Source organism: Theropithecus gelada, chromosome 4, assembly GCF_003255815.1.
Source record: "Theropithecus gelada isolate Dixy chromosome 4, Tgel_1.0, whole genome shotgun sequence".
Taxonomy (NCBI): domain Eukaryota; kingdom Metazoa; phylum Chordata; class Mammalia; order Primates; family Cercopithecidae; genus Theropithecus; species Theropithecus gelada.
In genome coordinates, this window is record NC_037671.1 from 65,771,330 (window position 1) to 65,786,456 (window position 15,127).

Here is a 15,127-nt window from a genome sequence, read left to right on the forward strand (position 1 = left end):
TATGTTCAGCTCTTTTTGGCTTTATCTCAAAACCCAAAATTACATGAAAATTGTCATGTATGTGTCCAAGAAACTTCCTCCCTCCCTGATTCTAATGTTTTAGATGAGCCTTCCTTTTGCCTATCACACTCTCCTCAGCCTGCTCCCACTTCATCTACACCCTCTCCATCTGCTCCATCCGCTAATCAACCCCCTCATATCCAGATACTTTATTCCCCTCACATGTTCACACAGGAGTCACAGATGCCACTAATATAGAGTCCTCGGAAAATTCTAAAAGTATTTTGCCTCTCTGCAAGGTGGCAAATGGAGACTTGGGAACAATTTGAATTCATGTCTCTTTTCCAATGTCTGATCTTTTGCAAATTCAATTCAAGTTGGATTTATTTAGTCAAGATCCCTCAAAATTCATTCAAGAATTTTGGGCTTTAATGATTGCCTCTGATTTAACCTGGCAAGACATATTTGTGGTATTAACTATTTTCTGTTCCCATGAAGAAAAATTATGCATATGGTCTTCAGCTCGAGCTTGGGCTAATGAAATTTATGTTCATAATCCTAAAGATAATAGAGCTGAGTCAAAAGCTGTCTTTGAGACAGAATCCAATTGGCAGTACCAGGCCACTGATGCCAATCCAAACAGGGGCAGGTAAGATTATATGGTAACTTGTTTGTTGAAAGGAATGAAAAAGGCTCTAATAAAACCCATTAATTTTTCTAAATTACAGTAATTGCTCAGTAGCCATATGAGAGCCTTTCTCTTTTCCAAGCTAGACTTGGGGAGGCCATGCATAAATATACAAATTTAGACTCTGAAAGCCCTGAGAGTCAATCCATTGTGCCATATATTTTATAAAAATTTAGGCTTCCCCAGATATCAGATAAAACCTCCAAAACTTAGAACAAGGCCCACAAACTTCCCTTCCTACTTTACTAAAGGTAGCCTTTAACATTTTCAGTAACCAGGAGGAAACAAAAAATAGAAAAGCTCAAGTGAAAGAGAAAAAAAGCCATTGCCAAGCATATTACATGGCCACAGCATTGGCACATTCTTTTTGTTAGCTACTTACCCCAAGGCTTGTCCTTATAACACTAACAGAACAGGGGCCTGTCATCACTGCAGGAATCCAGGACACTGGGGTAGAGAATGTCCCAAGTCTCTGGGTTACAAGCATCCCTGGAACCCTGTCCTTATTGTAAACAAGAGGGTCATTGGGAGAGTGAGTGTTCCTTTCTCCCTCATGGTGGGGAAGGTATGTCTTCCTTCTAGACTATTACAGCTATAACCTCACCAACCTACCTGACAAGGGAGTCCTGAAGAACAAGGGCAAGGGTAAGAACAAGCACATCTATTTCTATTCCTGTATTATAATCAAGCAGATATCATGAGAACTCACTCACTATCATAAGAAGAGCAAGGGGGGATCCAGCCCCAGATGCAATCACTTCCTACTAGGTCCCTTTTCCAACAATGAGGATTACAATTCAACATTAGATTTGAGGGGATGGGAAGACACAGAGCCGAACCATGTCACCCAGGAAATAAACAATAGCTTCAGTCCTTTTTGAATATGGCCAGGTTTTGGAAAACACAGATTCTTTCCTTCAGATTAGTAGCAAAACCTTTATATGAGGCCCTCAAGGGAACTGGGGAGGACCTCTATGGAGGAGTAATGGTATGAAGCATGCTCTAAACACTTTAAAAGAGGTTTTCATCTCAGCCCTGACCTTATCCTCATTAGACCTGACTAAATATTTCTTTTTGTATGTATACAGATGGAGGGGAATAGCTTTGGGAGTCTTAGCCCAAAAATCTCGGTCCTTCTAAGCACCCTATAGCATGTATTTCAAAAATTTTAAATGTACTATCCCAGGGATGGCCGCCTGTTTAAGAGGGTTAGCAGTGTGGCCCTCTTACTCCAAGTAGCCTCAAAAATATATTAACTGCCCTTCCAGGGTTCCTATGGCTTTGCAGCACTGCTTATAATTATTTAAACCCTGTTAAAGGTTTAGCTCTATCTTACTTTGATAATTCTCTGTATTATGGGATTGTACTCTGGGTGCAGTATCTCCCACCCAAATTGCTGTCTTAAACATAACTCTCAATCTAGAATCTCATTCTACCAAAAAAAAAAAAAAAAAAAAAAAAGAGCCCTAAGACTTATTGTGGCTAGCGTTGTAAGAACTATTACAACTCTTACCCCTTAGGGAGGTTTTATTTACTATTAGATCACATTATAGGAACTTACTACCTCCCTTATCATAGCCTAAGCAAGAACTAGAGTAAGATTTTTGGTGCTAGAAAAGGCTTTAGACTCACTAGCAGGAATAATTTTTGATAATAGACAAACTCTACTTCCTATCTGAACAAGTAGGAGTCTGTGATGTCATCAATAGTTGCACCTACATCAATGGGTCTAAAATAGTGGAAACTAATATTCAATAAATTTTTAAACAAGCTGCATGGCTACACACACTTTCCCAGAGGAACCAAGACTGGGCCAAAACCTTTACTAATTCATTTCCAAAAATCACATGGCTTCTCCCATTCCTAGGACCTTTATTCCTCATCATTCTTTTAATATTTGGTCCCTGCTTTTTTAATGCTCTGATTAAGTTTATATCTTCCAGATTATAATGATTTCACTTACAGATGACTACACAGTCCCAATACCAGCCTGCAATAGCAACTTCCATTTACATGGGGCCTCTTGAAGGAATCCGGTCTTCCCCCATGAATAAGTTTTTCGTGACTCTTCATTTGCTTCATGAGAGAGAGCAAGAAAGGGACAATGAAACCTATCCTTTCGATGCCTTTTCAGCGGGAAGAAGACAGACAGACTCAACACCCTTTTTCACCTTGCCATTTTCCCTTTCTTGAGACCCTAATTGGCAGCAGGTAAACTGAGCATGGGGAAACATAAAGGATAAAAGATTTGACCAAGATATTTGTCAGGGAGAAAACGAGGAGAGCAAAGATCACCTGGTGACCATCAAATAGGCCATCCAGAGGCAAAATTCCTTATCCGAGAAATTTAGAAGTAATTATACTTTCCTGTTATGTTAATGTGGCATCTGGTTCCAGGCTTCTTTCCCTTCAATTTATAAACAACGAATTTCAAACATCTCTGAAATTCATGAATATTGAAAATCATTGTGCAACTCTTGCTGACATCAAGGCACCAAAATATCTACTACAAGTGTAATTATTATCATGTCCTACATGGCTAATATGATCCACATTTCCCTCAAACTCCTGCTTTAGGGTCCATAAACACCTCTAAGGAAAATCCACAGTGACTCACTCAGTCCTCTCTTGATGAGGCTCCTCGCTTCACTCTTCTACAGCATTCTTTTAATCTAATAAAACTTTTCCCTTCATACCTATAATGTTGATAAATTTCTCTTGCGAATCACTTCTCTTGCTGGCATTCTGACACCTCACCTGGAACCAACAGTATTTGAAGAAAAAAAAAAAAAATCACTGGCAATTGTTTAACATTAAACGTGTGATGCCAAAGATCAGATGATTGTAGATGTATAGTGTTATTTCTGAGGCCTCTGTTCTGTTCCAGTGGTCGACATATCTGTTTTGGTACAACTACCATACTATTTTGGTTACTATAGCTTTTTAGTATAGCTTGAAGTCAGGTAGAATGATGCCTCCACCTTTTTTCTTTTTGCTTAGAATTGTCTTGGCTATGTGGGCTCTTTTTTGGTTCCATATGAACTTTGAAGCAGTTTTTTCCAATTCTGTGAAGAAAGTCAGTGGTAGCTTGATAGGGATAGCATTGAATCAATAAATTACACTATGGCCATTTTCACAATATCGATTATTCCTATGCATGAGCATGGAATGTTCTTCCAGTTGTTTGTGTCTTCTTTTATTTCACTGAGCAATGGTTTGTAGTGCTCTTTGATGAGTTCTTCACATTCCTTGTAAGTTTGATTCCTAGGTATCTTATTCTCTTTGTAGTAATTGTGAATGGGAGTTTACTCATGGTTTGGCTCTCTGTTTATTATTGGCGTATAGGAATGCTTGTGGTTTTTGCACATTGATTTTGTATCCTGAGACTTGGCTGAAGTTGCTTATCAGCTTAAGGAGATTTGGGGCTGAGATGATGGGGTTTTCTGAATATACAATCATGTCATCTGCAAACAGGGACAATTTGACTTCCTCTTTTCCTAATTTAATACCCTTTATTTCTTTCTCTTGCATGATTTCCCTAGCCGGAACTCCCAACACTATGTTGAAGAGGACTGTTGAGAGAGCCCCTCCTTGTCTTGTGCCGGTTTTCAAAGGGAATTCTTCCAGATTTTGCCCATTCAATGTGATATTGGCTGTGGGTTTGTCATAAATAGCTCTTATTATTTTGAGATACATCCCATCAATACCAAGTTTATTGACAGTTTTCAGCATGAAGGGCTGTTGAATTTTGCAAAAGCATTTTCTGCATCTATTGAGATAATCATGTAGTTTTTGTTGTTGGTTCTGTTTCTGTGATGGATTACATTTATTTATTTGTGAATGTTAAACCAGCGTTGCATCTCAGGGATGAAGCTGACTTGATCGTGGTGGATAAGCTTTTAGATTCGCTGCTGGATTAGGTTCGCCAGTATTTTATTGAGGATTTTTGCATCGATGTTCATCAAGGATATTGGCCTAAAATTCTCTTTTTTTGTTGTGTCTCTACCAGGCATTTGTATCAGAATGATGCTGGCCTCATAAAATTAGTTAGGGAGGATTCCCTCTTTTTCTATTGATTAAAATAGTTTCCAAAGGAATGGTACCAACTCCTCTTTGTACCTCTGGTAGAATTTGGCTGTGAATCCATCTGGTCCTGGACTTTTTTTTGTTGTTAGGCTATTAATTATTGCCTCAATTTCAGAACTTGTTATTGGTCTATCCAGAGATTCAACTTCTTCCTGTTTTAGTCTTGGGAGGGTGTATGTATCCAGGAAATTATCCATTTCTTCTAGATTTTCTAGTTTATTTGCATAGAGGTGTTTATAGTATTCTCTGATGGTAGTTTGTATTTCCGTGGGATCAGTGGTGATATCTCCTTTATCATTTTTTATTGTATCTATTTGATTCTTCTCTCTTTTCTTCTTTATTAGTCTTGCTAGTGGTCTACCTATTTTGTTGATCTTTTCAAAAAACCGGCTCATGGAATCATTAATTTTTGGTGGGTTATTTGTGTCTCTATCTCCTTCAGTTCTGCTCTGATCTTAGTTATTTCTTGCCTTCTGCTAGCTTTTGAATGTGTTTGATCTTGCTTCTCTAGTTCTTTTAGTTGTGATGTTAGGGTGTCAATTTTAGCTCTTTCCTGCTTTTTCTTGTGGGTACTTAATGCTATAAATTTCCCTCTACACACTGCTTTAAATGTGTCCCAGAGATTCTGGTATGTTGTGTCTTTGTTCTCATTGGTCAAACCTGACAAAAACAAGCAATGGGGAAAATATTCCCCATTTAATAAATGGTTCTGGGAAAACTGGCTAGCCATATATAGAAAGCTGAAACTGGATCCCTTTTTTACACTGTATACAAAAATTAACTCAAGATGGATTAAAGACTTAAATGTAAGACCTAACACCATAAAAACCATAGAAAAAAAAACCTAGGCAATACCATTCAGAACACAGACATGGGCAAAGACTTAATGACTGAAAAATCTTTGCAATCTACCCATCTGACAAAGGGCTAATATCTAGAAACTACAAATAACTTAAACAAATTTACAGGAAAAAATAAAACAACCCCATCAAAAAGTGGGCAAAGGATATGAACAGACACTTCTCAAAAGAAGACATTTTAGCAGCCAACAGATATATGAAAAAATGCTTATTACCACTGGTCATCAGAGAAATGCAAATCAAAACCACAATGAGATACTATCTCATACCAGTTAGAATGGTGATCATTAAAAAGTCAGGAAACAACAGATGCTGGAGAGGATGTGAAGAAATAGGAAAGCTTTTAAACCATTGGTGGGAGTGTAAATTTGTTCAACTATTGTGGAAGACAGTGTGGAGATTACTCAAGTTTCTAGAACTAGAATAATATCTGACCCAGTGATCCCATTACTGGGTATATACCCAAAGGATTATAAATCATGCTACCATAAGGACACATGCACAAGTATATTTATTGTGGCACTATTCACAATAGCAAAAACTTGGAACCAACCCAAATATCCATCAGTGATAGACTGGATTAAGAAAATGTGGCACATATACACCATGGAATACTATGCAGCCATAACAAAGGGTGAGTTCATGTCCTTTCCAGGCACATGGATGAAGCTGGAAACCATAATTCTCAGCAAACTATCACAAGGACAGAAAACCAAACACCACATGTTCTCACTCATAGATGGCAGCTGAACAACAAGAACACATGGACACAGTGTGGGGAACATCACACCCTGGGACCTGTCATGGTGTGGGGTGATGGGGGAAGGATATCTTTTGGAGAATACCTAATGTAAATGACGAGTTGATGGATGCAGCAAATCAACATGGCACATGTATACCTACATAACAAACCTGCACATTGTGCACATGTACCCTAGAACTTAAGGTAAAAAAAAAAAAAAAAAAAAGAAAAAGTATGATGCATGTGGAGGCAATACAAGTTGGGACAAACAAGAGACTGTCTAGCAAAAGAAAAAAAATGCAAACAAAATAATATCAAAAATATGATGTTCATAAGAAACTTTGAAGAGCTTGAAAAATATCACTAGATCTTGAAAGTAATTCATATGTGTAGAGCTATGTACACGATGAGGAAAGACTTGAGAAGGCAAGAGTCTTTCAGATATGACCATGAGCTTCTGAACAAGTAGTCAGTGAAAGTTAATGAAGAGTCATAAAGTGCTGGAGCATGAAAGAATGCTTCAACACAGACACACACACACACACACACACACACAGACACACACACCCCTAGACATCTTTTGGAAGGTTTGGGGAAGCTTACTGATTTAAGATATTTAAGAAAATTTTTGTTCAATAATGACCTAACCTCTAAGCTAACACTTGTCAAGCAAAAAATTTCATAGTGTCAGATGAAAAAAAATTACAAAATTACTACAGAAAGTCAATTAAAAAAAAAAAAAAAAGCCAAATCAACAACAAACACTACCACGAACAAAATCTAGTGGAGAAATGGAGTTGGATTTTTATATAGACCTCATTATATTAGATATAACATCTAGTTATTAAGCAACAGTTGAAATCAATAGTTATGACTATGCAAAGAAATAAGAAAGTATAACTAATACCTAAAGAATAAAAGCAGTAAATACAAAACATTGTTGAATAAGCCCTCAAGATTTTGGAATTTTTAGTAAAAATACTTTAATTGGTTATTACAAATTTTTTTTTTAAATCCAAGGAAACCATCTAAAAGTAATGAAAATATGAAAATGACTTATCATCAAGTATACAATATCAAAATGGAGAGAATTACATATAAAAAGTAAAAAATATAAGTGCTGGAGTACATAAATAAAACTAAAATTATATTAAATAAAATTTATTATTAAAAAAATTTAAAAAGTCCCTGGAGGAATTGAACAGCATAGATTTCACAGACAAAATAATCAATAAACTTAATGGTAGATCAAATAAGATTACCAAGTCTGAGGTAGAAATGAAACAATGATAAAATATAAACAGAATCTCAAAGACTTGTGGGAACACCACCAACTATACCAACATATGAGCAGTGAGAATTCCAGAAACAGAGTAGAAAGAGAAAGGTACAGAAAAAATATTTGAGTGGTGATGTTTGAAAACTTTCCTAATTTCATTTAAAAAATGAATCAACAAATCCAAGAATCTCAATTAACATTGTTATTCACTGAATTAAGATGAGCTCAAACGTATTTATTGAAATGCACAAATAAACTGAAAGCTAAATAATAGAAAAAGATACAATATATTAATAGTAAACACAAATATATGCATATTTGTAATAATAAAACTGTAAATACATCAGAAATAAATATAATTATAAACATATATATACCAAAAAATAGAGCTCCAAAATACATGAAGAAAAACTAACATAGTTTAAAAAAGAAATTAACAATTTTACCATGATAGTTGCAGACTTAAATACTCTACTTTTAGTAATACATAGAATACCAGCTTGAAAATAGAAAGCATGAACAATAGTATAAATCAACTAAACTGAGTAGACAGGTATAGATCATTCTGCTGTTTTGGGGTAGAAGTAACCCCCAAATATATATCTATTTATATACACACACACACACACACACACATACATACACACACACATAAACACACACAGTGAACACTTTACAAAGGCGATTATATGTTAGTTCACAAGTCAAACTTCAACAAATTTAAAGAATTGAATTCATACAAATTACTTTTTCTGAAAAAAAGTAATAAAATAATTGAAAAGGATATTCATGAAAATAAAAGCAGTCACTCTTCAATAACAAATGAGTCAAACATGAAATACAATTAAAAATAGAAAAACTTTTATATCACTGAAAATGTAAATATAACATACCATTTATGGAATGTAGCAAAAGCAGTATTCAGAGGGAAATGTATAGTTACATGTGTTCACAAGAAAAAATGAGAAAGATCTCAAATTAACAATGCAACATGTTACACTAAGAGACTAAAAAAACAGGAGCAATCAACGTTCCAAAAAAAAAAAAAAAAAAAAGCAGCAGGCATACAGTATAAAGACTAGAGTGCAAATAAATAGAAAACAGGATGGAAATATAATAGAGAAAATCAACAAAATCAAAGTTTGTTTTTGAAAAAAGATTATCAAAATTGACCATTTATTTATTTATGTTTTTAGTTTTCATTATTTAGACTACTCAAGAATAGAAAGAATACCCAAACTATTATATTCAGAAATAGATGAGAGTGCATCACTAATAATCTTACAGAACTAAAAATAATAAAAATAAATACTATGAAAAACTAGATAAAATGAACAAATTCATAGAACTATGTAATCTTTTAAATTTGACTCAACAAGAAATCCAAAATCTGAATAGTTCTATAACATGTAGAGAGTTAATTGTAATTAAAAATTTTTCACCAAAACAGAAACAAAACTACAACAATAAACATGTAGCATAGACTTAGCCCCACTGGTGATTATATCAAGTGTTTAAAATAATTAATACAAATAATGAACTCTTCCAAGAAACAGAAGCAAAGACAAAATCATGCAACAAACCTTTAGGTCATTATTACTCTGATATTAAACCAAGGTAAATATATTGCAAGAAGATATAACTACTGACCAATATTCCTTATGAATATAGAAGGAAATATTCTCAACAAATATTAGCAAGCCAAATCTCAAAATATTTAATAACATGACCCAGTGAGTTTCTCCAGGAATGCAATGTTGTATAATATTTGAAAAGTAATCAATGAAAAACACCATGTAAGTAGAAGAAAAGACAAAAACTACATGACAATTTTAATAGGTATATCAGAAGCACTTGAAAACATTCAACAATCATAACTGAAAAAACACTCAGAAACCTAGTAACGAAAGAGAGTATCTTCAAAGTGATAAAGGCCATTGACCAAAAAAATTCTGCTGCTAATATCATATTTAATAATAAAATATGAAAAATTTTTCCCTAAAATCAGGAAAAAAGACAAATACGTCCATTCCTCTAATTTCTACAGCACTGTAGTGGAAGTTATAGAGAAGGCAAATATTGAAGAAAAATAAATTAAATGAATCCAGATTAGGAATAGTGAATACACACACAAAAGCTGCATATCTACATACAACAAATAAAATTCTGAAAATGAATTTAAGAAAACATTTTCATTTTTATAATCAAAGAGAATAAAATACGTAGAATCTTTTAGAGTAAAAATGTTAAAGATTTGTACACAAACTATTCAAGTCTGAATATTAATGACAAGCTATTAATAACCAAAATATAGGCCGGGCGCGGTGGCTCATGCATGTAATCCCAGCACTTTGGGAGGCCGAGGCGGGTGGATCACGAGGTCAGGAGATGGAGAACATCCTGGATAACATGGTGAATCCCCTTCTCTACTAAAAACACAAAAACTTAGCCGGGTGTGGTGGCGGCGCCTGTAGGCCTGTAGTCTCGGCCACTGGAGAGGCTGAGGCGGGAGAATGGCGTGAACCCGGGAGGCGGAGCTTGCAGCGAGCGGAGACAGCCACTGCACTCCAGCCTGGGCGACAGAGCCAGAATCAGTTTCAAAAAAATAAAAATAAAAATAACCAGAATATATAAGGAGGTCAAACAACTGAATAGCAGTTAATTATAATCATCATCACCATCCAATTTAAAAAGTATGAACGATCTGAGTAGACATAGCTCAAAAGAAGGCATACAAATGGCCAAAAAGTATGTGAAAAAATGCTCAACATCACTAATTATCAGGGAAATGCAAATTAAAACTACAAATAATACTATCTTACTACTATTAAAATGTCTTTTGTCTATAAGACGAAAAATAATGGGTGCTAATGAGGACTCAGAGTAAACAGAATGCTTGTATACTGTGAAAAAGTAAATTAGTACAGACAATATGGAAAGCAATACAGAAATTCCTCTAAAAACTAAAAATAGAATTACCATATGATCTGGCAATCTCACTGCTGGATATAAATGCAAAATAAAGAAAATCAGCATATTGAAGACATATTTGCATTTCCATCTATTGTAGCACTATTTACAATAGCTAAAATATGGAATCAACCTAATTATCCATCACTGCATGAATGGACAAAAAAAAAAAGGTGATACATATATGCAGTAGAATGCCGTTCAGCCATAAAAAAAGAATAAAATCCTGACATTTGCAACAGTATAGATGGAACTGGAGAACACTGTCAACTGAAATAAGCCAAGGCCAGATAGATAAATATTGTGTGTTTTCACTCAGATGTGGGAGTTAAAAAAATTTATCTCATGAAGGTGGAAAGTAGAATAATGGTTACCAGAGTATCAGAAGGGTAAAGGGGGGCAGTGAGGGGAAGAGAGGATGGTTACTGGGTACCAAAAAGAAGTTAGTAGAAATAAGACCTAGTGTTCAGTAGCACCTTGTTGTGATTATCGCTAAAAATAATTATATGTATATTTCAAAAAGAACTAGAGGATCATGTTTGGAATGCTCCAAATATAAAGAAATAATGTGTGTGAGGTGATGGATATCCCACTTGCCTTGATTTGATCAGTACACACCATGATTTTGTATCAAAATAACACATGTATCCCATAAAAATGTACAACTATTATGTACTTAAAACATTTTTTAAAAGAACAGCAATTCCACTACTGGTATATACCCAAAGGAATATAAATCATTCTGTTATAAAGACACATGCATGTGAATATTCACTGAAGCACTATACACAATAGCAAACACATGGAATCAACATAAATGCCTATCAACAATTGACTGGATAAAGAAAATGCAGTACATATACACCATGAAATACCATGCACCCATAAACAAGAATGAAATCATGTCCTTAGGAGGAGTTTGGATGTAGCTGGAGGCCATGATCCTTAGTGACCATAGGAACAGAAAACCAAATACTGCATGTTCTCACTTATAAGTGGGAGCTAAATGATGAGAACACATGGACACAGAGAGGGAAACAACACACACTGGAACCTTTCGGAGGGTGAGGATCAGGAAAAATTAAAAATGGTACTAGCCTTAATACCTAGAAAGGAAATAATCTGTACAACAACCCCCCATGACACAAGTCTCCCTATGTAACAAGCCTGCACTTTCACTTCTCTGTGAAATAATATGCTTCTGTAAAGAGGCATGCTTTAGATTGACCTTTTAAACACATGTATTTAAATACATCATAATAAAGACTAATGAAAAAAGAAAATAAACATGCTGTATTAACATGAAAAAAAGACTACAAAACATAATGGGAAGTAATTTAAGAAAACCAAAATAAATGGAAAAACATCCTTTGTTTGTGGATAAAGACTTAACTTTGTTAAGATGGCAATGGCAATACTTCTCAGAATTATCCACAGATTAAACATAATCCCTGCAGACCTAGCAAGCTGATCCTAAAAGACTTATGCAAGGGGCCTAGTATACCCAAAACAATCTTAGGTAAATAAATTTGCAGAGGCCATAATCATCAGTTTCAAAACACACAACAAAGCTGCAGTAATCAAGACAGTGAGGCACTGGCAGAAGAGTAAATATAGACATCAATAGTATATTTAACTGTTTAGAACTAAATGCTTATCTTTATAATAATAATAATAATTCATTTTGTCTAAATACCAAGAAAATTTGATGGAGAAAGGGGTAGCCATTTTAACAAACGGCAGTAGAATACGTGGTTATCCACATGCAAGTCAAAGAAGTTGTATTCTTACCCCACACCATATAGAAAATTATCTCTGAATGGGTCACATACCTAAACATAAAAACAAAAACTGTAAAACTGTAAGAATAAAATTAGGTAAATCTTTGTAATACTGGATGAGGTAGTGGCTTATTTTACATAGTATCAAAAGTACAAGCAATAAAAGAAAAAAATGGATACAATTAACTTTATCAAAATTAAAAAATTTGTGTTTCAGGTGTACTATCAAGAAAGTGAAACAACCCTCTGAATGGGAAAATATTTGCAAAATGTATATCTGATAAAATATTTGTTTTCTATGTATGGAAAGATCTCCTTGCCACCTAACATAAAACTACAATTCAGCTTTAACAATTTTTAAAATGGGATTTCAATAGACATTTAATCAATGAAAATGTGTAAATGCTCAGTAAGCACATCAGTAGATCTTTTCTTTTGTCTTATTACTCATTAGTGAAATACAAATTAAAGGTGCAATGTTATACTACCTTGTACTCACTAGAATGTTTAAAAGTAAAAAGATAGACACTGAGAACTATTGGTAAGGTTGTGGAAAATTTGGTACCTTCATATATTGCTGATGGGGTCATAAAATGACACACCTGCTTTGGAAAACAATTTGGCAGGTTCTCAAATGGTTAAACATAGAGTTACTAAACAACCCATCACTTTCACTCTTATGCATATATCCAAGACAGAGAAAAATGTATGTCCCCACAAAAAAATGTGTCCATGAGTATTTATAGCAGAATTATTATTAATAACAAAATATAAAACAACCAAAGTGTCTACTACATGAGTGAACCTTGAACACATTAGGCTTAGTACAAGGAGTCTATCATAAAATGATACATACATATTGTATAATTTTATTAATGGGAGATATCCAGAACAGGAAAATCCATAGAGATAGAAAGTAGGTTATTGGCTGCCTGAGGTTGGGAGAGAAAATGGAGAGTGATTACTGGTGGGTACAAAGGGTTTTTTAGATGATAAAGATGCTCTAAAATTAGATAGTGGTGATGATCATCCAACTTGGTAAACATATATAAAATCACTGAATTATAGACTTTGAAAGGGTGAATTTTATGATGTGTGAATTATATCTTGATAAAGTAGTTATTTTCTAAAAGTAGAAAAAAGGAAAAGCATTTATCTGAACCATGAAAAGAATGGAAGAATAGCTGTGCAGTTTGGATTGCTGCTGTTTTACTGTTCTCTCACAAATTCCAAATACAAATGTTGGTGAGACTTGTTGCATAATGGATTAAGGATGTCCTGTGTATAAATGATTCATAATTTCTAACTGAATTTGACAAGTAGAAGGCTTTAGCAAGCATTGGAAAGAAAAATGAATGTAGAAATCAATACATCTATTTTCCTACTTTTCTATCTTAAGTGGCATTTCTTCAAGTAAGCCAGATTGCTACCCCTCAGTGATGGACAGATGTATTATAATTAACCTGCCACTGGGTATTTGGATATTCTTTCTGAGTAATGGTGCCATGTTGAGTGTTTAGCTTACTGTTGGCTTCTGCTCATTCTGGGCATTCAGGAGAAGGGTAATCATATGAGCATACCATGTACCCCATGATATAGAAGAAGCTGGCCTAATGGAATTCAATAGGCCAGCTGAAGGGTCAGTCACAGTGCCAAATGGCAAACAATACCCAGCGAGGTTGGTAATTTTTTCTTCGTTTTTCTTTTTCATCAATTACAAATCTAAGGTACTGTTTTTACTATAGGCCAGATTACATAGATTAGAGAACCAAGAGATAAATGTTAAAATGACCTCATCCTACCATTATACCAAATAATGTACTTTGAGATTTTTGGTTTCCTGTCCCTGCAACTTTGGTCTGCAATTCCGTAGGTTTTAGTTTTCAAACAAGAATGTTTCTATCAGGGAAACAACAGCAACCTTATTAAAATAGATTTGATACTGCTTTGGGGATATTTTGGTATTCTCGAGGCTTTATACTCGAATATTCTTCCAGTCATCATAGATATAGGTATAGATATAGAGATAGACATAGATATAGATAGGCATGTTTTATCGAGGAAAGTTTTAGTTGCTACTACACAATACTTGGAAGTAAGACAATGCTTGGAACTCCGGCGATTTCTTGTACCACTTCATGAGTTCAGGTCCTATATTAAAGATCACTGAAATATTTGAGTAATGTAATAAATGTAGTACTACTAATATGTCAGATGTTTTAAGAATAAAGTTGTCTTATCAGGGAAAATAACAAAATAAATAAGAGCTAATATTCCAACTGAAGACAACAGAAAAATGATATACTTGGTTAAACAGGAAACAATAAATGCAAATTTGTGTTGTGTTTCAAAAATGAGTTCTGTAGCAACAATATGTACATTTCTTTTCCCCTTTTCCTTTTCTCCACTACTTTGATTTTTTTTTTTTATTTTTTTGAGACGGAGTCTTGCTCTGTTGCCCAGGCTGGAGTGCAGTGGCCGGATCTCAGCTCACTGCAAGCTCCGCCTCCCGGGTTCACGCCATTCTCCTGCCTCAGCCTCCCGAGTAGCTGGGACTACAGGCACCCGCCACCTCGCCCGGCTAGTTTTTTGTATTTTTTAGTAGAGACGGGGTTTCACCGTGTTAGCCAGGATGGTCTCGATCTCCTGACCTCGTGATCCACCCATCTCGGCCTCCCAAAGTGCTGGGATTACAGGCTTGAGCCACCGCGCCCGGCCTTT